This window comes from Cavia porcellus, unplaced genomic scaffold, assembly GCF_034190915.1.
Source record: "Cavia porcellus strain 051 isolate PalLab524CR breed Dunkin Hartley unplaced genomic scaffold, mCavPor4.1 scaffold_9, whole genome shotgun sequence".
Classification (NCBI taxonomy): domain Eukaryota; kingdom Metazoa; phylum Chordata; class Mammalia; order Rodentia; family Caviidae; genus Cavia; species Cavia porcellus.
In genome coordinates, this window is record NW_026947492.1 from 91,896,965 (window position 1) to 91,922,165 (window position 25,201).

Genomic DNA, 25,201 nt, shown 5'->3' on the forward strand with positions numbered 1-25,201 from the left:
AAAGCTGAAGGCCTGTAACTTAAAGTGAGAAAAAGGTAAAGATACTCACCCTCACCACTGCTACTCAATGTAGTACCATGAAATGCAAGTTGGAACAATGAGGCAAGAAGAAGAAAAGTCAACCAGAAGATAGGCTGTCACTCTTTCCAGACACACTCAAAAGCTATCAGAGCAGACTGAGTAGCAGGACACAAGCAATATACAATAGTAGCATGTCTTTACACATGCAATGAAGAAAAAGTCAAGATTGCAATCTCACTTCTGAGCCAAAAAAAATAAAAGAAAGCCTTTCCAGAAGGATTTTTCCTGGATTCAGGAGCCACTGTGGCTTCAGGGTTTGTACAGAGCAAGCCATGCCACACAGAGTGCAACCACAATGCAGAATGCACCTGTCAAGGAAAGCAGGCAGGCAGGCAGGCAGGGAGGATACAAAGCAGTGGGAGACATATCCTACATACTTAACCTACTGTCCACTGTGGACAGTCTACTTTTTGGTGCCTCTTTCAGGGTATTGTGGTCACCACAATATTTAAATCTCTGAGCCTCATGTTTACTGGGCTCTTTCTGTCCAAGAGCCTGAAAGTCAAGTGCAAACACATTCCCTGTCTTGGTAGGAGGTTCTCCACCCTACAAGCTAGTGGGAAGTTTACATTTTGGTTTTCTTTTCTGTTTTTTTGTTGTGTTTCTTCTTTTCATGTAGGGAGAGAGGATGATAGGGTAAACAAGAACCTTGAGACCAGTAATTTCCAAAGTGGCCCTTGTCCAGTGCTGACATCAGAACAGGTACTGACGGGACCATTTCTCTATTCCTATGGACCGCCCCAGCCTCCTTGACCCTGATGAGGAGGCAGTGTGTGCTGCTTTGTTCATTCTGGGCTCACCTTGCCCTGTTTTAATCACCATGTCTTCACAGAAATACAGCACCTGACTTTCACACTTAAAAGAGGACAAATTGGCATTGGCCCACAGTTTCAGAAGTTCAGCCCATGATTGGCTGGCTCCAAGGCAGAAACAGAAGGGCAAGAGGATGTGGCCTGGACGAAAGCTACTCAGGTCACAGTGGATAGGAAGCTCTGACAGAAAGGAGAGCCAGGGATGGAGCTTCTTCCTTCCAAGTCCCAACCCCAGTGAACTGAGATCAGACCAGGCTCACCTCTCCTCACATCACACATTGTGCATAAATTCACTGGTGTCTGAAATAAAGTGCTGATCCTAGATGAAGTCATGAATAAATCCCATTTAGTGCATCACTGGGAGATAAACACATTCATGAGTAAATGATACAAATGCAAAAATCTGGAGACTCGACCTGCTAATCACAAAACCGTGCTGGTATGAGGCAAGGAGTGATACCAAAAGCAGGTCACCCCTAGGTCCCCTGAGAGGCAGCACTCTTGGTAAACATCCCCAAGTTTTACCAGGGAGGGTCTCAGTCAACAGAAGCAGCCCTCAGGTCCTCATCTATTGGATCATTTAGCTGATGATGAACAAATGACCCCAACCTAATGACTATCCAAGTTACCTCTCGAAATTTCTCACTGAAAATGAAAAATGAGTGCTTCTCTTTGCAATGGTGACTTAAGTGAGCTAAAACAGATTTACTGAATTTAAAACATACTGGTAAATAAGAGCAGAGAACTGCCCATTGGCTTACTTGGTGAAAAGCCCTAGGTTTGGCATGTTATACTCACATCATTTAACTCACTTACTTGTGAAAGATGGTGTATAACTTGACCCTTTGTGTTTTGTCTGTCTGTCATCTTCACATGACAGATAAGGAAACAAGGTTTTAAGGATGTAGTGACCTTGTTCCAATACCAAGGCAGGGGACCAAGCTAAGGATCATTAGATTCTAAAGCCTGCTGACCATTTTGCTGGCCTGCCACAGGCACTGGGACATGGGGAAGTACCGAACATGTTGCCACCAAGGCATCCCTAACCTCCTCCCTAAAGCTGATGTGGAGAAGATTGAAATTGGTGGAGCAAAGCCTAGCAGCAAAGCACAGCCACTCTGGAACCTCCAATCAGCACTCCTGGAAATAATGACTGAGTGACGAAAAAATTAAAATGTGGAACTTCAGGGCTCAGGAGGGAGAGAAAAACTGGAAACTACAGTAGAATTGGAGAAAAGGAGTACAATGCAGAGGAAAGAATGAAGCAGTCTGCAAAGATCACCCTGGCTTCTGGTGGGGGGACCTATCTACTCATACAAAGTGAGCCCAGAGAAAGTTGGCAGACCCAGGGAGACACAGTGCACCAGGCGTGCAGTACTAGTCCAGGGCTGGTAGCTCTGCAGTGTGAACCAGCAAGGACATACAGGTCCCAACCAGGAGAATAGCCAGCAGTGTCCCATGGCCCTGTCTCCCAGCACAGGAGTCTACACAAGGATCCCTGGGGGCACAGGGCATCCCACGGCTTTCACAATGCCTCTTCTACACATTGATCAGCCATGCCTAGTCCCCAGGCCCCTGCTCTTTGATTGGGCCCAGCCACTCAGGATATACATGTGGGATTTCAGCAGTCCTCTGGGGCAGGGCCGGTATAGCCCAAGGACCACAGAGGATTCTGTGCCAGTGCCACCTGCCATGCAAGGCAAGCCAACTTGGGCAGGGAGTGGTGAGCACTGTGCCTTCTGGTTGCTCTGCATGTTCCTGTCCCTAACCCAGCCTCAGCAGGGTACACTGCTATGCTCTGCTGTCCCCTTGTGGCCTGGCAAACAGCACCAGGAGGGTGATCCTGGGGCGATGTGTGGGGTGTCTCACCAATTCCTGGGTAGGGAATGGGTAGGTGCCTTCCTTTGGTCATCAGGTTTCCCCAGGTTAAAAGGGGAGCAGAGGTGTTGACCTTTGACAGAATTAGGGTGCCCAAACCCAGGAAGTTATGCTGCACCCAGGTCTGCAGCCTGGAGGGGACCCTTGCCATTCGAGTGATGACACTGCCAGGACATCCTTCCCAGGTCTGGTCCATGCCAGGGCTCTGCTATCGTGCAGCTCCTCCTGGAAGGCCCGTGCTGCTGCCATGCCCAGGGGTCACAGCGAGGCTCAGGAGCTCTCCAGGCACTGTCTTGATTCGGCCCTGCCCACCAAGGTGCTGGGTGAGAGCCCAGATGGTGAGCTCTGCCCTGTGCTGCCTGCCTGAGCCTCTGGCGCCTCTGCTATGTGCAGCGATGCTCGGGTCAGGTCGGTGGAAATGGGGTTGAGAGGACTCGAGTTTTGCAATAGGTCCAGGACTGGGAGGTCCTGTTCCTTGGGACCCTGGCCTGGTGAGTTTAGCGGGCCCCTCCCCCGTCCCTGCTTGAGAGACAGATGCAGTGTCTCCTGGTCGTGGAGGTAGGAGGTGGAGCTAGGACTCCCTAGGCGCTTTCCCTTAGGGGAGGGATGGTCCCCGAATCCTGTATGCGTGGGTGGGTGAGACCTGCCTGGGTGCTGATCATTGGTGCACTGCCCCTCTAGGGAAGGAACCCGTGTCAGGGTGGGTGCGGGATGGTCTGAAATCCGTGCCCCCATTAGCCCCAGCTGCACCCCCGCCAGCGCCCACACCCGCATCACCGGGAATCAAAACAGGGCTCTGGGACAGGAGGGATCCCCGATTCTGGTAATTTGAGGCAGCTCCAGGAGGAAAGGTGGGAAGCTCATAGTGTGGGTGTGCCCCGGGGTGACTGCAGAGGGCGACAGTAGGGGCGTCAGGGCGAGTGTCCAGGACTGTATGCCACTGTGTTCCTCTGGACAGAGAGCCTCTGGGGCACTGCAAGCCAATGTGGAGTCTGCTTGAGCATCCGCAGTCCTGGCCGACACGTGCGCCTCCTCGTGACGGTGCAGGCACACCGCACGCCGTCCCTAGCAGCACCTGGGGAACTCAGCATGTCCAGGATACAGAAGACCAGGGAAGGCGACCGCTCGCGCACAAGCCGCCTTCAACACTAGGACCACGACGACACCGCCAGGCCAAGAGTGCAGGTGACCACGCGGGGAGGAAACCAGGACCAGTGTTGCCTGGCAAATCACCCGCAACCTGTCATCTTATCCAGGATCCCACCTGAGGCCTCTAGGATCCAAATAGCAGCTCTGCTGAGGGACCTGGGAGGGTTCAGACCACCAAAAAGCACAGCGTCCCGGATCTAGGGAGAGGCCGCTTGAGATCAGCTCTTGTGGGTGCGGAGCTTAGAGGCCCAGGAGACATCTGAGCAAGGGTAAATGCAGGGTGTCGGGATGGCCGGAGGAATAAATAATTCAGTAACTGAGTTGGCACGAAGCTCCCTTGCAGAGCACTCCTGAGTGGGTGACAGGAGTCCTCCGCCCTCTGGGGGGCCTAAAGCAACTTGGACCCTGTGGGCTATGCCAGCTGAGCATTTCCTTCATTTCCCTGAACAGCTAAAACTCTTCCAAAGAAAAAGTTTGTTAAATATTTTAAAGACCTGAAATTAGCAAACAAAAGTTCATGGTAGGATTTCTAGGGTCACTAAGAAAGGAAAGAATCCGGATATATCACTCCCAACTGGAAGAAAATTAAATTTCAGATGTGGTGGTGCATGACAGCATCCCAGATCTCGGATGCCCAGCAGGAGAATCACTGTGATTTCGTGGTCACTCTGGGCTACATAGCCAGATCCTTTCACAGAAAGAAAGAAAGAAAGAAAGAAAGAAAGAAAGAAAGAAAGAAAGAAAGAAAGAAAGAAAGAAAGAAAGAAAGAAAGAAAGAAAAAGAAAGAAAGAATAAATTAAATTAAATTACGAAAGAGATGAAAAGTGAAGTAACTTACTTCTGAAAAAATAACATTTCAAGCCTGCTTAGAGAAAGCAAGACAGAAAGAAGCCAGAAGAAGGAGGTAGGAGTAAGCACCACTATACAAACATGTATTCTCTTTTTGCTCTGCATCCTCCTAAAATCTCAGCAGAAGATAATATCTTAAAAGGCCCAAGGCAAGAGTGTGAGGTGGATGCGGGATCAGGCATCCCCCAAAGCCCACAGACCAGAGTGAGCATGGACTGAGCATCTGAGGTCCCCAGCAACCTCTGCCGGGATCTCTGTGCAGGGCTCTGCTGCCCTAGGATGGCCTCTTTGTGTCACTATGCACCCTGTCTGCCCCAACTGAGCTCCAGGGCTGTGAGCCCCTCCTCCCACCTCCAGGTTCCACTCAGGTTCCACTCAGATATAGGCTTATATCTCAGTTCCCAAAGCCTCAGGCACTCCCAGATTGGCTTTGGGAGGCGATTGGGTCCTGGGCTTGGTACTCATGAGGGACTGGCCCACTAAAGAGTTCACAAAGTGCCATTACTTCTAATGGCACTAGTAGGACAGGTCTGAGGAAACAAATCACCATGTGCTGGGTCCAAGGACATCATCTACCTCCCTTCCCTCTCTTGACCCTGTGCTTCCTGTGTGCCAGTCCCCTCTGCCATGCTGTTCTGCCTGGGTACCTCCCACAGCAGACTGGAATCTTTGCAAATTCTGACCTGAGATAAACTGCTCCTCTGTTAACTTGCCTGTGCTTAGTATCGTATCTCAGCAACTGTTTTACCCTCCTCACAGCCCTGCACCTGACATCTGAACAGATGCCACCTCTGATCTTTTGAAACTTCTGGAGAAACACCAGGAACGAGCCTCACTTGAGTCCTGGACAGGCTGAGGCAGTTGCGTGAGTGGGGCTCCCTGGGTACAGTATCCTCAAGGAGGTCCTAGGAGCTTCCCTGCCAGACCTGTGCCCCCTTGACCTGATGGCAAGTACCCACTTGAGCCACATTACAGCTGCTGACTCAAGAAGACCCCTTAGTCCCTAATCTTTTTAGAGAGGCTTGATCAGTCTGGGACACCAAGCCTTCCACAGCTCTCATGTCAGCCTCATCCTGCAGACAGTGAAGGAAAATCCTCACCAAGGATATTCCACAGGAAGGGGCAGTGACATCTGCAGTGATGTCCCAACTCCCTTTTGAGGTCTCATTGAGCTGTGCTGGGGGCTCTCACATCTTGGAGGCCATGCAGACCATGAGGTCCACAACCCTGCTTCTGTAGCTGAACTCACTACCAAACCAGGAAATGAGCTTGACAAAGGGGTCAGTGAGGGCAATGCCCGCCCCAGCATCAAAGGTGGAAGAGTGAGTGTCACTGCTGAAGTCACAGGACACAACCCCATTGTAGCCCAGGATGCCTTTGAGGGGGCCATCCAATACCTTCTTCACCACCTTGATGTCATCCTGTATGGCTGCTTTCTCAGGCAGCAGGTCAGATCATGACCAACAAGTTGGGGGAGGGTACATGGGCTATCACTTGAGCTTCCGTTGAGCTCTGGGATGACCTTGCTCATGGCCTTAGCAGTGCCAGTGGAGTTGGTGATGATGTTCTGGGCAGCCCTGCAGCTGTCAAACCAAAGCTTCCCAGCGTCCACAGTCTTCTGGGTGGCAACGATGGCATAGACTGTGGTCATGAGACCCTTCACAATGCCAAAGTTGCCATGAATTTTCAGGTTTTGGCCAGTGGGGCTAAGCAGTTGGTGGTACAAGAAACATTGCTGGCAGTCTTGAGGGATTGCTGTACTTCTCATGATTCACACCCAATACAGACGTGGGGGCATTGGAAGAAGAAGCAGAGATGATGACCCTTTAGCCTCAGCCTTCAAGTGAGCCCCATCCTTAACCAGGGTGGAGAACACATTGGAGGACTCCACCACATATTCAGCACCAGCATCACTAACTGGATGTTGGTGAGAATGCTAGTCTGTCTTAGAGGTTAATCTACTACCTCATGCTGTAATCTTGCATACTCCTTGTGTGAAGCTTATGTGTATTCCCATATCCTATTTTGAGGAGATTTTTGATTGAGTTGAAATTTTGTGCTCAGTCTAGAGTGGTGTATAATATTAAAAGAGAGGAAGCAGGGGCTGGGGATTTAGCTCAGCGGCATAAGCGGCTGCCTTGCAAGCAGGCAGTCATGAGTTCGATCCCCGGTACCAATAAAAAAAGGAAAAAGACACCAAAGAGAGAGAGAGAGAGAGAGAGAGAGAGAGAGAGAGAGAGAGAAGAAGCAAATAGATTTAAAAGAGTTTAATGTAATGCAAGTACAGAAGGAGTGACCATGAAGAAGGCTATGTGACTCTGCAGACAAAGGGTGGGTGTTGTCTTCTATAGGTTTAGATGTGGGAAGGGCTGTGGGGAGTAATTTAAAGCTAATTCATTTTGTGAGAGTGCAGCGGATTGTATAAATCTTTACACATATGAGCTTTGGAAGGAAGAAGCCATAGGGGCTTCTTGGAAGAAGGAGATAAGCACCATGATGATTTAGCATTGTACTTTCACCATGATCATTGGCCAAATACCAGGCAGGTCCCTATGAATGCTCAAAGACATATGCTGTGTGAGAACAGCCTGGTTGGCCAGTACTATCTTTTGGCTCAAGGGCCAGCCACTATCCTGAAAGGCTCTATAGTGATCATCAAGGCATCATTTTACAACTCTATTTCCTTAGACCAAGAGCAGATACACCACAAATATGACAATGACCTGAGCTTGTCTAAGGTGAGAGCAGAGTAGCATCTGCACAGGGGAGAACTCAGAATGGCTAGGGTGATCCCAGAACCAACATCCAAGGAAAGGGATTCTGCTGGGTGCTGCCCTGGGACTTGAATACAAGAATTACATGCAGTTCCATGCTCCAGGCAACTTGGCCTCCATTATCCTCCTTGGCAGTTTGAATAGGTACTAATTTCCAAATTGTATATTTGTAGAACTATTTGCTTTACAAACCATGAGTATTTGGGCTTAGTGTCACTTTGTATAAAACTAATTGCTCTGGGTTTTTAACTAATTGCTTCATAGAATATTAAATCCCAATGTCCTTCCAAACCTTCAATATAAAGATTTAAACTCTTATCAGGAAGGTTACAAAATGAGCGAATGTTACACAAAGAGAGTTTTCCAAGGCTGTCATAACACAGTGGCACAGGTGGTGGCTTTCACAACAGAAATGTGTTTGGTCCCAACTCCAGAAGCCACACGTTGAGATGCTTGCTGGAAAGATTTTTTTCTGAGGCCACGCTGCCATCTTCCATCTGTTGTATCCTTGAGGGAACTGAGGATAATTAATCCCCAAATTTCCCTTAACACAATATAATGGAAAACAGTGGTGCTGCTCCAGGCAAAAGGGCTTTCCTAGAAGTTTGTCCATGCACTGTCTTCTTTTTGGGGAGGAAGAAGGCTTCCCCTAATGATTATCTTCAAAGAAATTCATACAAGCCAAAGATCATTCTCAGTTGTGACATAGGTGCCACTGAGGAGCCACTTGCTGTAAATAAGCTTTTTTTTTTTTTAAGAGTCTTTGTTAGTAGCACAGGCTTGCTTTGAACTCACTATGTAGCCATGGCTGGCCTCGATTTTGCAGCAATCTTCCTGCCTTAGCTTCCCAGTGATGAGATTATAGGAAGGCACCACCAGGTCCTGCTCTTTAGAAGCTTGGTTTTCTCATCTCTCCAGTGGGATGTATTTGAGACTTGATAGGTCAATGTTTTTCATTTAATTTATTAATAGAGCCAAGTGCTGCTGTTCTACACCTAGGAAATATCTTAAAGGCACCTTGAAGATATTAATTTCATTCTCTGCCCCTCATGTTGAATTTTACATGGAAAGCTTAGAATCTTTTTCACCATGGACACTTATGTCCTCTACATGCACAAACACAGAGAGTTGAGTCCTCCTTGTCTGTGTTCCAGGTTCCAAACCTCTGTTGGTTAGGTGTTGCTCCTGACCTTATGCCTCCCCTTGTCTCTAGTGTGAGAAAGAACCCAAGCTAAACCTAGCGGAGGCTGGCATGATGCGTATTTAAAGTCCTGGCACAGAGTACAAGCTGGCGCAGTATCTGGTGCTATACTTCCATGACATCATGGAAGGAACCATCTTACCCCCACACCTGCACCCGCCTGGCTCACTATGAGACTGCAACATGTCTCAGATCCTCTAGACATGCTCTTCAGTGTGTGTCTGTCCCCATCACAGCACAGTGGTAACACTATGCATACTGTGTTCTGGTAATGCTCTACAGCTCTTTGGGCCTCCATGGACCTCACTGAAATGTGAAAGCCCCTGAAAGGCTCATCCTCATCCCATTTTAAATTCCTAGCTATGCTGGTCTTCTTCCTCTCTGATCCACCCATCTGAACCCACAGCAACAGGGTGCCTAGTGTGGAGCTATGATGAGAAAACCTGAAGTCAGCTCTGTTTGGAGAGTGGTCCTGAGTGCTCAGGTGTGTGGAGTTCGGGGGCCACTTCTTTCAGATAGAAAGTTCAATAGGAAGCTGAAGCCCATAGTGTCTGAATGTCTTGCTGGACAGGGTTGGCACTGTTAAAACACAGAGAACTCGGGATGGAGTAGGACTGTCCTCTAGACAGAGAGAGGCAAGAACAGAGACTCGGGTACACAGTGAGGTGGCTTAGAAAGGTAGTGTGGAAGGAGAGGCAAGGCCTCTGAGTCTTCTGCTCGTTCGTTTCTCCCCAGCACCATCTCTTTCTTTTTGGGGACCTGGCCTAGATGGTGCTATGTCTTGTACACTGCAAGATGTAAATGAAAGGGGCCTAGACATGAACCAACTTCTCTAGAGCAGATATGATAAGGGCTGAACATTTTATCATTGCTCAACTAGACGATCCAGAGCCCAACAAGCAGCAACAGATAGTATGGCGCACCAGTCTGGAAGATTTCCTAGGGATTTGGTTGGGCACTAGAATTCCCAACAATATAGGCATGGGTTTTCTGTGCATGTAAGGTCTCTAATGGCCCTGAGCCTTCCTTCCTCTAACTCCTGCTTCATATCTAGGGCAAGATGACCCCACTCTGCAGCCAGAGCACTGGAAAAAGAGTAACATGAGAGAAGCAAAAGCAGCTACACAGCAATTCTCACTGTTGTCTATGACCAAGGAGACATGTTCCATGCAAAAGATGCTCTTGGCCTTCCTTCCACACTGCAGGCAGAGCAGCTGACTCTGATGGATAAGGAGAGTAGCAGAACCAGGCAAGACATAGGCACAGCATGTCCTCTGGTAATGAACATCTTAGTCCAGCCATTCCCTGACATTTTGGATCTTTCAGTTTAGCAAGGAGAAAATATGCAGAAGGTTGCAGATGTCCTCATGTCAATATAGAAAATGAAGATGGGGATGCTGCCAATACCAATTTCACAAAATGACTAAGAATTTCAATTAAATTTGACAAACAGAAACCAGGGTGAGAGCCGGGCCCAATGGTAAAGGAGGGTGTCCACAGAGCTACAGGCAAGTGTATGTGTCACCTAGCCAGCATCCCAGAAGACCTGGCCAGCCTTACCAATTTGCAAGCATTTGAAGTACATGAGATTCTGCAGCAGACACTCAAACAGACCCCCTATTCATAGCTGTCACAGAAAATTTGTCATCGATGTGGAAAAAGAATAGAGTCCCTGGGAGTTGGGAAATAAAACAATATCTCAGAATTAACAGGAATAAGAAGTCCTTTCTTGATGGAAATTTGTGAGGATGGCCTGGGTGAAAAATGCCACTGATTTGCAGATCAGAACCAGCACTGAAAAGACAGCAATGGGAAAGAAGCAAAATCCAGCTCCACAGCACTTCTTCCTCTAGTCTGTGACCAAGGAGACCTGATCAATGCAGAAGGTCATCCTGAGTTGATCATCTCTACCATGCAGAGAGCAAATGCCAACTGCCTGCAGAAGTCTCTGACTGAATCTACAGCTTCCTGATTTCCAGTTCAGATCACAGCCACCTGCCTGTCACCAGATGAAACCACAGACTCTAGCCGGGGTAGGTTCAGCTCCTGCAACATTGTTTTCCTCCACAGGAGTTGCTCAAGAAGACTTGACTGCCTGGGCCCCATCTGAGCCCAGAGAGACAAGTGGGAAGACAATATCTGGCATCCACTGTTTAGGCCCATTGCACAATTTCATCATGTGGCCAGTTGTGTGATGACCATCTGTGTTGGGGATCCCAGCATGAAAGCTGAAGACAGGATCCAGCTGAGCACTGGATCAAATTGGCCAGGGCAAGCTGTGACCGGGAACTGGAAGTTTCCTCTGGAGAGCTACACATTGCCCTTCCTTAATCAGCAGTTGGCACTGAAGGTTTTTTCTAAGATGTACAATTCTTCAGCTCTCCTCTCTTGGACCCCTCACCCAGACTCATTCATGTGTCATGCAGCACAGAGGGTTTGGTGATCTAATCTGAGCTTCTTTGAGGTTAACTAAAAGCTTTCTCACTGAGAGTGCTGTCACTGGGGCCTAGTTAGTCCCCTCTATGGCTCTCTGAGCTTCATCTCATCTAAGAGGGAGAAAGGCAGCTGAGGCCACTGAAACTGGAACAGGCTGATCTCAAACTGCCCCATTCTCAGACACAAATGTCTTTTTCCTTCCTTTCTGGAGCTAGACGTGCCTAAGGCTCAAGAACTCACTGCCCACCATCATCTCTGCTCTGCAAGCATGGCAGTTCCTCAGCTAATCATGATGTGGGGAAAAGTATCCAGGTGGGCCTGCCTTTCTCCACAAGCACAGCAGTGAAGACATTAGCCAAGTCTCTTATACTAGATCTGTCCTATGTCCCCTGAATAGCTCTGAAAGGACACTTAGGGAAGGAGAAATGTGGATTTTGGATCCCTAGGCCTCCCTATGATCTCAGGCAAGCTTTCTGACTCAAGACAAAGTCTGCTCAACTTCTGAGCACAGCTGCTGGCGAAGAGACTTTTAGCTCCTCACTAGACACTAATAGAACCCTTTGTCCAACTGAAGCCCTAACTGTCAAAACTGTCAAAACAGCTGCTCAGCTGAAATGGGAAGGGGCCTGGGCCATCCAATGAAAACTCCCAGCACAGGTCCTTGGCTCCATTAGTTTTCAGATGAAACCCATTAGAAAATTTCACACAGGCAGTTTATATCCTTTAAATTCTCACATGAAAGGAAATTCAACTCCTACATCTCCCCATTATGCTAAAATTTCTCTTTCACCATGTCTCAACAAAATTTCCCAAAAATGCCTAAAGATGTCTACCAAGGACTGAAATGAGCAGGAATCTGCTCATGAAAACCAATTAGGGATAAGACTTAGGGTGAATGCTCTTAGGAGAGGAAGGGGTAGTGTTGGGAGGCATTTGTGTTTCTTTTCTTTCTTACTGAAAATTTACTTAACTAATTCAAGCTGTTCCTCTCCTGGAATGATTGGTAGATCATTTTGTCCTTGGTTAGGCCAAGTATGAGACTGGTATGGGGGTTTCATCAGGCCCTGGTACTGAGATTTAATAATGTCAAAGGGCAGTCCAGAGGGTTTCAAAGCTGGCAGAATGAGCAGGTCTCTGGCTTCCTTGCTGGCCCCTCCTGCTGCCAGGTAGCTCCCCCCGTGCTGTTCAGGGTGTGTGGTGAGGTTTCCTTGTTTCAGCAAAGAAAGTTGATAAGGAAATTGGGGTTTGTTCATCTTCAGTATCTATTTGTGCTCTGGCATAAGAGGACGACGCCCAATCTGTCACAGAAACAGGTACATCAGGGAAACTCTGTAGGACAGGTGGTCTCAGGGAAGTTCAGTTCACATCACAGTGATTTTTACTTGAGCCTGATCTTTGGGTTTACTGTCACTCCCCAGTGGTCCCTTTGCACACTCTACTGATCATTCTTAGGGTTCTCATGTCATTGCCGTGGGTAATAACCTTATTTTCAGAAGTATTATTAGAAGTATCTTGAAGGCTTATATATTCCCAATGGATCCTAACTGACCAGGTCTCAGACAACATTGCTCAAAGAATTTCTTAACTCTTTTAGAATTGGCACATTGGGAGACCATTTGTAAGCAGATGAAACAGAAAGCTCTGTGTGAGGAAAACCCCCGGGGGTATTTCTATGGAGAAGGGATATATTGGGCATGACTTACAATCTAACTTGTGGGGCAAAGACTCCAGAGAGACTGTGGCAAACAGGGTCCACTGCCCTGTACCCTTGTCTCCTTTGGCCGTATAGCTTAAGATGTCACCATACAAACCAGAACAAGTTCCTGAAAGAGCTTCAATCAGACTGGATTATGGGCAGAGATGGGAATGAGAACATGTATTAGTTACTTATTTCTAAAACCAACTATAGGACATGCAAAGTTAAAGGATGAAAGGTTTAATTTTAACTCATAATTTGTAGAGTTTTCAATCCACAGGAAGCTAGTTCCTAAGGTAGGGTGGCATGGCACAGAGTCATGGAAAACAAAAATAATCCATGGCAGAGAAGGCAGGAAGCAGAGAGCCTGCCTTCCATCTTTCCTTTCATATTACATACAGGACCCAAGCCTGTTGTGTGGTACCACTCTCACCAGTAGAGGAGTAGGGGGGTTCTGTGTTTAGTAAATGCTTTCAGCCACACCCAAAATTATGCAAAACCAATTCATGGACTAATCCAGTGTCACAAACCCTTAATCTCTGTATCACAGTTCCTAACCCAGCATTGTGCACCCATGATCCAGCCACCTCTCAAAAGCCCCAATTATGAGTGCATGAGGTTTGGGGGGTGCTTTGGAGAAACTGAATCAACAGCAGCCAGGAACTTGGAAAAAGAAATTTTATTTACTGCCAGCTGACCTGAGAGGAGGAGGCTCTAAAGTCTGAGGTACTGATTACAAAAACTGTGTCTCTTTTACAGGGAGGAAGCAAGTTAAAAACAACTAAGATAAGCATAGCAAAAGGGATGATAGAGTGGTTATTGGCAGTGAGCACAGCTTTATGCCACAAAGCTGTTTTTAGCATATTTTTTTTTATTTAAGAGGAAAAAGAGAAAAACACAAAACAAACCAAAGCGGCGTAAGGGTACATGCAATACAGAACTACAAAACAAAACAAAACAAAAAAACATAACAGTAAGAAATTACCTGCTAGTAGATTACACACTATCTTCTTGAAAATAGTTCCTCAAATCACAGTATCAAAGAACACAAGGTGGACATTCAAACAGGGAGACTGCAAACAGCTGTGTTCAATGTTCCAAAAACATTGATAAAGTCAGCTATTTAACACCCCCAAACACACTTGCTGTTATATCCGTTAGAGCTCTTTTTCTTTTTTTTTTCCCTCTCTTTTTTACAACAAAATTTACACATCTTGGATTTTATTACTCCTTAGTGCTTATTACTTTCTTTGGGGGGAGGAAGAATACAGTCAAATATGGCAAAACAAAGCTGTCAGTCAATACCAAGGATAGACATAGCACATGGTGTAGAACAGAGTACAAGTTTATCAACAATGGTTATCAACGTTGTCCCTTGTTTCCTTAAAAAGAATTGTCTATCTTATTAGATATTATAAAGTTGGACAAAACAGTAGAGAACAAGACCAATAAAACTTAGGCATTGTAAACATTACAGGACTTCCAAAGAAGACAATAGTCAAACCAGAATGGGTATCTTAGTGAATCTTATTGTCTTCAAAGTAGTTGCTATGTCTTCAAACTTGATACTATCATATAGAATGGAACAGAGTCTAATCAGTCAAAACAAGATCGTGGGAGTACTACAGGACTTCAAAACAAGTTAATAGGAAATCGAAAAGAGTTACTATTTATATATCCTAATTTTTTTGAATTTTTTCTTTAATTAAGACAAACATAAGAAATGACTAAATAATTTTTTTTGAAACAATAAGGGGGAGATTGAGATAAAACAGGACATAACAATATAACAATAGAGGTCACAGCATGACTGTTTCAATAACCTAGTACTTCACCACCTTATAACCTGACTTAATAGTAGTTACCATAGTGTCTTTTTCCTTGAAATATTTGGGTAAAACTTCATATACTCTAGCTTCAAATATTTTCATATCAAGAAGCCCAGAATAAAGCCTTTCTAATTAATGAGTGAAAACTTTATAAGGCTTCAAGGCCACCTAATGGGGAATCATGATTACCACATATTTTTATATATTTGAATCATTATTTACATTAGGGAAACTATTCGGTATTCACACATGCGAGATTGATTTATTTCACTAATGAGTATGGTCTCAAGATGCGCCCATTTATTGATAAATATCTCAATGTGATCCTTCTTTATAGCTGAATAATACTCCATTGTATAGAAATACCACAACTTTTTTTTTTTTTTTTATTTAAGAGGAAAAAGAGAAAAACACAAAACAAACCAAAGCGGCGTAAGGGTACACGCAATACAGAACTACAAAACAAAACAAAACAAAACAAAACAAAAAACCATAACAGTAAGAAATTACCTGCTAGTAGATTACACACTATTTTCTTGGAAATAGTTCCTCAAATCACAGTATCAAAGAACACAAGGTGGACATTCAAACAGGGAGACTGCAAACAGCTGTGTTCAATGTTCCAAAAACATTGATAAAGTCAGCTATTTAACACCCCCAAACACACTTGCTGTTATATCCGTTAGAGCTCCTTTTCTTTTTTTTTTTTTTCCCTCTCTTTTTTACAACAAAATTTACACATCTTGGATTTTATTACTCCTTAGTGCTTATTACTTTCTTTGGGGGGGGGAAGAATACAGTCAAATATGGCAAAACAAAGCTGTCAGTCAATACCAAGGATAGACGTAGCATATGGTGTAGAACAGAGTACAAGTTTATCAAAAATGGTTATCAACGTTGTCCCTTGTTTCCTTAAAAAGAATTGTCTATCTTATTAGATATTATAAAGTTGGACAAAACAGTAGAGAACAAGACCAATAAAACTTAGGCATTGTAAACATTACAGGACTTCCAAAGAAGACAATAGTCAAACCAGAATGGGTATCTTAGTGAATCTTATTGTCTTCAAAGTAGTTGCCTATGTCTTCAAACTTGATACTATCATATAGAATGGAACAGAGTCTAATCAGTCAAAACAAGATCGTGGGAGTACTACAGGACTTCAAAACAAGTTAATAGGAAATCGAAAAGAGTTACTATTTATATATCCTAATTTTTTTTTGAATTTTTTCTTTAATTAAGACAAACATAAGAAATGACTAAATAATTTTTTTTGAAACAATAAGGGGAAGATTGAGATAAAACAGGACATAACAATATAACAATAGAGGTCACAGCATGACTGTTTCAATAACCTAGTACTTCACCACCTTATAACCTGACTTAATAGTAGTTACCATAGTGTCTTTTTCCTTGAAATATTTGGGTAAAACTTCATATACTCTAGCTTCAAATATTTTCATATCAAGAAGCCCAGAATAAAGCCTTTCTAATTAATGAGTGAAAACTTTATAAGGCTTCAAGGCCACCTAATGGGGAATCATGATTACCACATATTTTTATATATTTGAATCATTACTTACATTAGGGAAACTATTCGGTATTCACACATGCGAGATTGATTTATTTCACTTATGAGTATGGTCTCAAGCTGTGCCCATTTATTGATAAATATCTCAATGTGATCCTTCTTTATAGCTGAATAATACTCCATTGTATAGAAATACCACAACTTTTTTATCCATTCCTCAGTTGATGGGCACTTGGGTTGTTTCCAACATCTGGCGATTACAAATTGTGCTGCTATAAACATAGGTGCGCATATATCACTGTGGTATGATGCTTTCAGTTCTTCTGGGAATATGCCTAGAAGTGGAATAGCTGGAATAAATGGGATTTCCAGTCCCAACTTTTTGAGAAATCTCCAGACAGATCTCCACAAAGGCTGTACCAGTCTACACTCCCACCAGCAGTGCAGGAGAGTTCCTTTTTCCCCACAGCCTCTCCAGCATTTGTTGTCGGTTTTCTTGATCCTGGCCATTCTTTCAGGAGTGAGATGGTATCTCAGTGTGGTTTTAATTTGCATTTCTCTAATGACCAATGATGATGAGCATTTTTTCATGTATTTATTTGCCATTTGCATTTCTTCATCTGAGAATTGCATATTCATCTCAGATGCCCATTTTTGGATTGGATCTTTGAATTTCGGAGGTCTGAGTTTCTTTAATTCTTTATATGTTTTAGACAAGAGGCCCTTGTCTGAGAGAGAGTTCACTAAAATCTTTTCCCAGTTTGTGGGTTTTCTTTTCACTATGCTGGAGATTTCTTTTGACATGCAGAAACTTTTTAATAAGAAGTGGTCCCAGTTATTGATTCTGGGAAGTATTTCCCGTGCGGTTTGAGTCCTGTTCATGAATTCTTTACCTACTCCTATGTCTCCAAGGTTTCTACCTATTTTGTCTTCCAATAGATTTAGTGTTTCTGTTTTAATATTCAGATCTTTGACCCATTTACATTTTAATTTAGTACATGGTGATAGACATGGGTCTAGCTTTAGTTTTCGGCAAATGGAGAGCCAGTTTTTCCAGCACCATTTATTAAAGAGACTGTCGTTCTTCCAGTGAACCTGCTTGGCTCCTTTATCAAAAATAAGGTGGTTGAGTGTGTTCGTAGTTGTGGTTGTATCTTCTAATCTATTCCACTGATCTTCAGCTCTGATTTGATTCCAATGCCATGTTGATTTTACTACTGTTGCTTTGTAGTATAACTTCAAGTCAGGGATTGTGATGCCTCCTGCTTTGTCTTTGCTGCTTAGAATTGCCTTTGCGATTCTAGGTCTCTTCTGGTTCCAGATGAAATTTAGGAGTGATTTCTCTAGATCTATAAGGTATGTTGATGGTATTTCTATTGGGATTGCATTGAATCTGTATAAGAGTTTTGGGAGAATGGCCATTTTCACAATGTTTGTTCTTCCTATCCATGAGCAAGGGATGTCTTTCCATTTTCTGAGATCATCTTCAATTTCCTTTTTCAGTGTATTATAATTTTCACTGTATAAGTCTTTCACTTCTTTCGTAAGAGTAATTCCTAAATATTTCATTTTTTTGCTTGCTAATGTGAATAGTCCAGTTTCTCTTATTTCCCTCTCTGTAATTTTGTTGTTCATGTATAGGAATGCTATTGATTTCTGAGTATTGATTTTGTATCCAGCCACATTACTGAATTTATTTATTGTATCTAAGAGTATTTCAATGGAGTTTAGGGGGTCTTCTATGTAGAGTATCATGTCATCTGCAAACAATGATAATTTAACTTCTTCTTTTCCTATCTTTACCCCTTTTATTTCTCTTTCTTGCCTAATTGCTCTGGCTAGTACTTCCAGTACTATATTAAATAGGAGTGGTGATAAAGGACATCCTTGTCTTGTGCCCGATTTTAAAGTAAAGGCTTTCAATTTTTGGCCATTTAGTATGATGCTGGCTGTTGGTTTGTCATAAATGGCCTTTATTATATTGAGGTAAAGACCATTTATTCCAATTTTCTGTAAAGTTCTTATCATGAATAAGTGTTGGACCTTATCGAAGGCTTTTTCTGCATCTATAGAGATGATCATGTGATTCTTATTTTTGGCTTTATTGATATGGTGGATTACATTTATTGATTTGTGTATGTTGAACCATCCTTGCATTCCTGGGATGAATCCCACCTGGTCATGGTGTATAATCTTCTTGATGATTTGCTGGATCCTATTTGCCAATATTTTATTGAGGATTTTTGCATCTGTGTTCATTAGGGAGATCGGTCTATAGTTCTCTTTTATAGTTGGGTCTTTCTCAGGTTTTGGTACTAGAGTAATATTTGCTTCCAGGAATGACTTAGGAAGGATTGCTTCCCTTTCAATTTCATTGAATAGTTTGAGGAGTGTCGGCATTAGGTCTTCTTTATATTTCTTGTAGAATTCTGCAGTGAATCCATCTGGGCCTGGGCTCTTCTTGGTGGGCAAGGACCCAATTACATTCTCAATTTCATTAGCAGAGATTGGGTTATTCAACAGTTTTATATCCTCTTGATCTAGCTTTGGTACTTCATATGCTTCTAAGAATCTGTCTATTTCTTCTGTGTTATCAAACTTTTGAGAGTAGAGGTTTTCGAAATAGGTGTTGATGATCCTCTGTATTTCTATTGGGTCTGTAGTGATTTCACCTTTTTCATTTCTTATTGCATGAATTTGAGCTTTTTCTTTCCTTTTTTTAATAAGGTTGGCTAGGGGCTTATCGATTTTATTTATTCTTTCAAAGAACCAACTGTTTGATTCGTTGATTCTTTGGATTGTTTTCTTAGTCTCTATTGCATTGATTTCTGCTCTGATTCTTATAATTTCCTCTCTTCTTTTGGCTTTGGGCTTGACTTGCTCTTCTTTTTCTAGCTGTTTGAGGTGTAGCATCAAGTTATTTACTTGTATTCGTTCTGTTTTCCTGATGTGGGAACTCAGTGCAATAAATTTTCCTCTCAGAACGGCTTTCATTGCATCCCACAGATTCCGGTAAGTTGTATCTGCATTTTCATTTTCTTTTAGGTATTGTTTAATTTCTTCTTTAATTTCTTCTGTGACCCACTGATTACTCAAGAGTGTGTTATTTAGTTTCCATGTGTTTGCGGAATTTTTGCAGTATCCTTTGTCATTAATTTCTAATTTCAGAGCGCTATGATCCGATAATATGCAAGGGATGATTTCAACTCTTTTGCATTTGCTTAAATATGTTCTGTGAGCTAATATATTGTCTATTTTAGAAAATGATCCATGTACTGCTGAGAAGAATGTGTATTCTGATGTTGTTGGGTGGAACATTCTGTATATGTCTATCAAACCCATTTGTTCACAGGTGTGATTCAGTTCTGTTGTTTCTTTGCTCATTTTCTGTCTGGTTGATCTGTCCCTTGGTGTCAGTGGTGTATTAAGGTCTCCTGTTACAATTGTGTTACTGATAATTTGAGTTTTCATTTCTGTTAATAATTGTTTTATATAACTGGGTGCTCTGGAGTTTGGTGCGTATATATTTAAGATAGTTATCTCTTCCTCTTGGAGTTTTCCCCTTACGAGTATGTAGTGACCTTCTTTGTCCTTTATGGTCATTGTTGGTTTAAAGTTCACGTTGTCTGCAAACAGAATGGCTACTCCTGCCTTTTTTTGGATTCCTGCTGCATGAAGAATTGTTTTCCATCCTTTGACTTTCAGTCTGTGAGTATCTTTCTGGGTTAGATGGGTTTCCTGTAAACAGCATATGGTTGGATTTTGTTTCTTGATCCATTCTGCTAGTCTGTTTCTTTTGATTGGTGCATTGAGACCATTTACATTAATGGTTATTACTGTTAAATGCTGGTTAATTGTAGGAATGTTATCTCTCTGCTGTTGCATCTTTATCTTTCGGTTCTGTTTAATTATTTGCTTTGCTTAGTGGTTTTTTCCTTTGTGTATCTAAACTGTCTTTCAATATTTTTTGCAGGGTTGGTTTGGTGTTCATGAAGTTCTTCAGCTGTTCTTTGTCATGGAAGTATCGTATTGCACCATCTATTTTGAATGATAGTTTTGCAGGATATATCAGTCTTGGTTGGAAATCATTTTGCTTTAGGATCTGGAATACTTCACTCCATGCTCTTCTTGACTTTATCGTTTGTGCTGAGAAGTCTGCTGTGATTCTGATAGGTTTTCCTTTATAAGTGATTTGTCTTTTCTCTCTGACAGCTTTTAATAATCTATTCTTGTGTTGGATTTTGGGATGGTGACTATTATATGTCTGGGTGTAGTTTTATTTTGGTTATGACTGTTTGGAGTTCTATATGCTTCACTGATCCTGATGTCAGTTTCTGATCTCATGCTTGGGAAATTTTCAGCTATTACTTCTCTAAATATCCTCCTGACATCCTTCATGTTGTCTCCCTCTCTTTCATTAATCCCTATCATTCTTATGTTATTCTTCTTTGCATCGTCTTGCAGTTGTTGAATTGTTGTTTCCTGGTTCCTTGTTATTTTCAAAAGATCTTTCCTTTCCTGTTCACTAGCTGCAATCCTGTCTTCAAGGTCTGAAATTCTATCTTCACTTTCATTAAGGCGGTTTTTACAATTTTCAGTGGAGTTTTTTATTTCCTGTATATCTCTGTGCATCTGCATTATGTATTCTGTTTGTTTCTTATATTGCTCGTCTAGGGATTCTATCTTTTTGTTTAGTTCCTCCAATTTTTTATCTGTGTTTTCTTTAGATATATTTAGAATCTCTTTCATTTCTTTTATCATTTCTTCTTTTATCTGGGAGATTATTTCGAGTTTGAATTTCTTTAAAGCTTCCTGGAGTTGCTTGTCAATTTCAGTGGCTATTGTGTCCAATATATGAGGTGGATGGGATATATTTTCTTCTATATACATCGCTCCTAGGGTTTCTTGAGATGGGCTGGAGGTTTGAGGTTGTAATTTGGTCTTTCGTTTTGTCATTTTCCTATATTTCTGTGTTTCAAGTGTTACTTGAAAGCTTCCTCAGGATCTGTTGAAAATCCCCTTCTATGTTTGGAGCTACTGGGACTCTGGCGCCGCGCTACTCCAAGCCATTAGGCCTACAGAACCAGTGGCCCTCCTCTGCCTGCTCAGAACTCCACAGTTCCAGACAAGCTGGGCCTCAGGGACACTGTGCGCCCACCTGCCCCTCGGAAGCTCCACAGTTCTTCAATCGCAGCCGGGTTAGGGTACTCACCACAGGCCGCAGTGCTTCAGGAACCTGTGGACCCTCCCTGGTTGCAGAGATATCCAGAGTCCTCCAGACACGCAGAGAGCCCAGTGAGGGCACCCCAGATCTGCCCAGCTCCTCCTCTGCAGACCTGTGGCCAGGCGCGGCAGCTAAACAGGCTGGGCTAGGCTGGTAGTGTGGGCCAGCCCACCTATAGGGAGCTCAGCAGGTCTCCAAATGAAGCCGGGAATGGGGAGGCTGATGTGGAAGCCTCAAACCCACCTCTCTCCTTCACTGCACCTGGAAGCCTGAGGGAACTCCAGCAGTCTGGGCGCAGAAATCCAGAGTCCTCCAGACACGCAGAGAGGCCAGTGAGGGCACCCCAGATCTGCCCAGCTCCTCCTCTGCAGACCTATGGCCAGGCGCGGCAGCTAAACAGGCTGGGCTAGGCTGGTAGTGTGGGCCAGCCCACCTATCGGGAGCTCAGCAGGTCTCCAAATGAAGCCGGGAATGGGGAGGCTGATGTGGAAGCCTCAAACCCACCTCTCTCCTTCACTGCACCTGGAAGCCTGAGGGAACTCCAGCAGTCTGGGCACAGAAATCCAGAGTCCTCCAGACACGCAGAGAGGCCAGTGAGGGCACCCCAGATCTGCCCAGCTCCTCCTCTGCAGACCTGTGGCCAGGCGCGGCAGCTAAACAGGCTGGGTTAGGCTGGTAGTGTGGGCCAGCCCACCTATTGGGAGCTCAGCAGGTCTCCAAATGAAGCCGGGAATGGGGAGGCTGATGTGGAAGCCTTAAACCCACCTCTCTCCTTCACTGCACCTGGAAGCCTGAGGGAACTCCAGCAGTCTGGGCGCAGAAATCCAGAGTCCTCCAGACACGCAGAGAGGCCAGTGAGGGCACCCCAGATCTGCCCAGCTCCTCCTCTGCAGACCTATGGCCAGGCACGGCTCGTGATTCAGTTCTGTTATTTCTTTGCTCATTTTCTGTCTGGTTGATCTGTCCCTTGGTGTCAGTGGTGTATTAAGGTCTCCTGTTACAATTGTGTTACTGGTAATGTGAGTTTTCATTTCTGTTAATAATTGTTTTATATAACTGAGTGCTCTGGAGTTTGGTGCGTATATATTTAAGATAGTTATCTCTTCCTCTTGGAGTTTTCCCCTTACGAGTATGTAGTGACCTTCTTTGTCCTTTATGGTCATTGTTGGTTTAAAGTTCACGTTGTCTGCAAACAGAATGGCTACTCCTGCCTTTTTTTGGATTCCTGCTGCATGAAGAATTGTTTTCCATCCTTTGACTTTCAGTCTGTGAGTATCTTTCTGGGTTAGATGGGTTTCCTGTAAACAGCATATGGTTGGATTTTGTTTCTTGATCCATTCTGCTAGTCTGTTTCTTTTGATTGGTGCATTGAGACCATTTACATTAATGGTTATTACTGTTAAATGCTGGTTAATTGTAGGAATTTTATCTCTCTGCTGTTGCATCTTTATCTTTCTGTTCTGTTTAATTATTTGCTTTGCTTAGTGGTTTTTTCCTTTGTGTATCTAAACTGTCTTTCAATATTTTTTGCAGGGTTGGTTTGGTGTTCATGAAGTTCTTCAGCTGTTCTTTGTCATGGAAGTATCGTATTGCACCATCTATTTTGAATGATAGTTTTGCAGGATATATCAGTCTTGGTTGGAAATCATTTTGCTTTAGGATCTGGAATACTTCACTCCATGCTCGTCTTGACTTTATCGTTTGTGCTGAGAAGTCTGCTGTGATTCTGATAGGTTTTCCTTTATAAGTGATCTGTCTTTTCTCTCTGACAGCTTTTAATAATCTATTCTTGTGTTGTATTTCTGGGATGGTGATTATTATATGTCTGGGTGTAGTTTTATTTTGGTTATGACTGTTTGGAGTTCTATATGATTCACTGATCCTGATGTCAGTTTCTGATCTCATGCTTGGGAAATTTTCAGCTATTACTTCTCTAAATATCCTCCTGACATCCTTCATGTTGTCTCCCTCTCTTTCATTAATCCCTATCTTTCTTATGTTATTCTTCTTTGCATCGTCTTACAGTTGTTGAATTGTTGTTTCCTGGTTCCTTGTTATTTTCAAAAGATCTTTCCTTTCCTGTTCACTAGCTGCAATCCTGTCTTCAAGGTCTGAAATTGTATCTTCACTTTCATTAAGGCAGTTTTTACAACTTTCAGTGGAGTTTTTTATTTCCTGTATATCTCTGTGCATCTGCATTATGTATTCTGTTTGTTTCTTATATTGCTCGTCTAGGGATTCTATCTTTTTGTTTAGTTCCTCCAATTTTTTATCTGTGTTTTCTTTAGATATATTTAGAATCTCTTTCATTTCTTTTATCATTTCTTCTTTTATCTGGGAGATTATTTCGAGTTTGAATTTCTTTAAAGCTTCCTGGAGTTGCTTGTCAATTTCAGTGGCTATTGTGTCCGATATATGAGGTGGATGGGATATATTTTCTTCTATATACATCGCTCCTAGGGTTTCTTGAGATGGGCTGGAGGTTTGAGGTTGTAATTTGGTCTTTCGTTTTGTCATTTTCCTATATTTCTGTGTTTCAAGTGTTATTTGAAAGCTACCTCAGGATCTGTTGAAAATCCCCTTCTATGTTTGGAGCTACTGAGACTCTGGCGCCGCGCTACCCCAAGCCATTAGGCCTACAGAACCAGTGGCCCTCCTCTGCCTGCTCAGAACTCCGCAGTTCCAGACAAGCTGGGCCTCAGGGACACTGTGCGCCCACCTGCCCCTTGGAAGCTCCACAGTTCTTCAATCGCAGCCGGGTTAGGGTACTCACCACAGGCCGCAGTGCTTCAGGAACCTGTGGACCCTCCCTGGTTGCAGAGATATCCACAGTCCTCCAGACACATGGAGAGGCCGATGCAGGCACCCCAAATCTGCCCAGCTCCTCCTCTGCAGACCTATGGTCAGGCGCGGCAGCTAAACAGGCTGGGCTAGGCTGGTAGTGTGGGCCAGCCCACCTATCGGGAGCTCAGCAGGTCTCCAAATGAAGCCGGAATGGGGAGGCTGATGTGGAAGCCTCAAACCCACCTCTCCCCTTCACTGCACCTGGAAGCCTGAGGGAACTCCAGCAGTCTGTGTGCAGATATCCAGAGTCCTCCAGACACGCAGAGAGGCCGGTGAGGGCACCCCAGATCTGCCCAGCTCCTCCTCTGCAGACCTATTGCAATATGAATTTCTGTCTTTCCAATTTTCTTGTCTTTTAAATGAAATTATGTTTTAAAAGGGAAAACAGTAGGATTTCTGCAATTACTGTAACTATGTATTCTGTAGCCATAAAGAAATTAGTTTAGGTTAATTTTATTAAATGCTGTCTTTACTATGGAAGAAAATAACAGATCAATTACCACTCTAGAGAGTATATCTAAAAACTAGTGATTTGTGATCATTGTTGTACAATTATACATGTTAGATAAAAGAAGCAAACGCCAAAATTTATTTTTCTTCCCATCAGGTAAATACATATTTTATATTTATTTATATTAAATTTATGAGTGACATGATGATGGATATGATGAGCAGTGTATATTCTTCCATTCTTAAATTCAGATACTACAAACAACCAGCTGTTTTTCTTGGTAATGGTTTCGTGTGTCTCAGAATTGAAAGCACTCACTTTTATGTGTTATACTATAGTTTTAGACAAATCTTCAAAGGTAGTAACATCATAGGTCACTAAACATGGGGGAGAAAAATATGCAGAAAAATAAAGCAGCATTTTCTCTGCTTATAGAGAGTACTAC

General features: G+C 43.5%; 1 pseudogene; it reads right to left on the minus strand.

Annotated features, from left to right (window-relative positions):
* Positions 1-3,682: 3,682 nt before the first annotated feature.
* The window catches only part of LOC100730496 (glyceraldehyde-3-phosphate dehydrogenase-like), a 32,103-nt pseudogene continuing 10,584 nt past the window's right edge, over positions 3,683-25,201 (minus strand).